The sequence below is a fragment of the Arachis hypogaea genome, chromosome 18 (genome assembly GCF_003086295.3).
Source record: "Arachis hypogaea cultivar Tifrunner chromosome 18, arahy.Tifrunner.gnm2.J5K5, whole genome shotgun sequence".
NCBI classification, from domain to species: Eukaryota; Viridiplantae; Streptophyta; class Magnoliopsida; order Fabales; family Fabaceae; genus Arachis; species Arachis hypogaea.
Genome location: NC_092053.1, coordinates 55,156,232 through 55,159,054, shown reverse-complemented (window position 1 = coordinate 55,159,054; position 2,823 = coordinate 55,156,232). Strand labels below are relative to the sequence as shown.

Sequence of the window (2,823 nt, the reverse complement as noted above, 5' to 3'; positions counted from 1 at the left end):
CAAGTCATTAATTGTGATTTTAAAAATCAAATCTTTTTCAAAAACAATTTCAATCATATCTTTTCAAAAATATCTTCTTATCTTATCCTTTTCAAAAATTTGATTTCAAAATATCTTTTCTAACTTCCTAACTTCTTATCTTTTCAAAATTTGTTTCAACTAACTAACTAACTTTTTGTTTGTTTCTTATCTTTTTCAAAACCACCTAACTAACTCCGTCTCTCTTATTTTTGAAAATATCTTCCCTCTTTTTCAAAATTTCTTTTTAATTAACTAATTATTTCAATTTTTAAATCTTAATTTTCGAAAAAAATTACTAACCTTTTTCAAAAACTATTTTCGAAAATCACTAACTCTTTTTCAAAAATTATTTTCGAAAATCCTCTCCCTCTCTCATCTTATTCTATTTATTTATTCATCTACTAACATCTCCTCATCTCACATCTCTGCTCTCCTCACCCTTGTGTTTCTTTCTTTACATTACAATTTTTCTCCCCCTCCTTTCTTCCACTTACATAAGGACCTCTATACTGTGGTATAAAGGATCCCTGTTATTATTATTATTTTTCTGTGCCCTCTTCTTTGTCATATGAGCAGGAGCAAGGACAAGAACATTCTTGTTGAAGCTGATCCAGAACCTGAAAGGACTCTGAAAAGGAAATTAAGAGAAGCTAAATTACAACAATCCAGCAAGCACCTTTCAGAAATTTTCGAACAGGAAGAGGAGATGGCAGCCGAAAATAATAATAATGCAAGGAGAATGCTTGGTGATTTTACTGTACCTAATTCCAATTTACATGGAAGAAGCATCTCCATTCCTACCATTGGAGCAAACAACTTTGAGCTGAAACCTCAGCTAGTTTTTCTGATGCAGCAGAACTGCAAGTTTCATGGACTTCCATCTGAAGATCCTTTTTAGTTCTTAACTGAATTCTTGCAGATCTGTGATACTGTTAAGACTAATGGAGTAGATCCTGAAGTCTACAGGCTCATGCTTTTCCCTTTTGCTGTAAGAGACAGAGCTAGAGTGTGGTTGGACTCTCAACCCAGAGATAGCCTGAACTCTTGGGATAAGCTGGTCACGACTTTCTTAGCCAAGTTCTTTCCTCCTCAAAAGCTGAGCAAGCTTAGAGTGGATGTTCAAACCTTCAGACAGAAAGAAGGTGAATCCCTCTATGAAGCTTGGGAAAGATACAAGCAGCTGACCAAAAAGTGTCCTTCTGACATGCTTTCAGAATGGACCATCCTGGATATATTCTATGATGGTTTATCTGAGCTATCAAAGATGTCATTAGATACTTCTGCAGGTGGATCCATTCACCTAAAGAAAACGCCTGCAGAAGCTCAAGAACTCATTGACATGGTTGCTAATAACCAGTTCATGTACACTTCTAAGAGGAATCCTGTGAATAATGGGACGCCTATGAAGAAGGGAGTTCTTGAAATTGATACTCTGAATGCCATATTAGCTCAGAATAAAATATTGACTCAGCAAGTCAATATGATTTCCCAGAGTCTGAATGGAATGCAGGCTACATCCAACAGTACTCAAGAGGCTTCTTATGAAGAAGAAGCTTATGATCCTGAGAACCCTACAACAGCAGAGGTGAATTACTTAGGTGAACCTTATGAAAACACCTATAACTTATCATGGAGAAATCAGCCAAATTTCTCATGGAAGGATCAAAAGCCTCAACAAGGCTTTAATAATGGTGGAAGAAACAGGTTTAGCAATAGCAAGCCTTTTCCACCATCCACTTTGCAACAGACAGAGAATTCTGAGCAGAATCCATCTAGCTTAGCAAACTTAGTCTCTGATCTATCTAAGGCCACTGTGAGTTTCATGAATGAAACAAGGTCTTCCATTAGAAACTTGGAAGCACAAGTGGGCCAGCTGAGTAAAAGGATCACTGAAATCCCTCCTAGTACTCTCCTAAGCAATACAGAAGAGAATCCAAAAGGAGAGTGCAAGGCCATTGACATAAGCACCATGGCCGAACCTGTAAGGAAAGGAGAGGATGTGAATCCCAAGGAGGAAGACCTCCTGGGACGTCCAGTGATCAATAAGGAGCTTCCCTCTGAGGAACCAAAGGACTTTGAGGCTCATCTAGAAACCATAGAGATTCCATTGAACCTCCTTATGCCATTCATGAGCTCTGATGAGTATTCCTCTTCTGAAGAGAATGAGGATGTTACTGAAGAGCAAGCTGCCAAGTTCTTTGGTGCAATCATGAAGCTAAATGCCAAATTATTTGGTATTGAGACTTGGGAAGATGAACCTCCCTTGTTCACCAATGAACTAAGTGATCAGGATCAACTGACACTGTCTCAGAAGAGACATGATCCTGGAAAGTTCATAATACCTTGTACCATAGGCACCATGATCTTTAAGGCTCTGTGTGATCTTGGTTCAGGGATAAACCTCATGCCTCTCTCTGTAATAGAGAAACTGGGAATCTATGGGGTGCAAGCTGCTAAAATCTCATTAGAGATGGCAGACAATTCAAGCAAACAAGCCTATGGACAAGTAGAGGACGTATTAGTAAAGGTTGAAGGCCTTTACATCCCTGCCGATTTCATAGTCCTGGATACTGGAAAGGAAGAGGATGAATCCATCATCCTAGGAAGACCTTTCCTAGCCACAGCAAGAGCTATGATTGATGTGGACAGAGGAGAATTGATCCTTCAATTAAATAAGGACAACCTTGTGTTTACAACTCAAGGATCTCTCTCTACATCCATGGAGAGGAAGCAGAAAAAGCTTCTCTCAAAGCAGAGTCAAACAAAGCCCCCGCAGTCAAACTCTAAGTTTGGTGTTGGGGA

General features: G+C 38.8%; 1 non-coding gene across 1 annotated transcript; it reads right to left on the bottom strand.

The window, feature by feature from the left end:
* Positions 1-1,123: 1,123 nt before the first annotated feature.
* Positions 1,124-1,231, bottom strand: LOC112774313 (small nucleolar RNA R71). Its single transcript, XR_003188808.1, has one exon. It is a non-coding gene; the product is annotated as a small nucleolar RNA R71 (small nucleolar RNA).
* Positions 1,232-2,823: the final 1,592 nt, after the last annotated feature.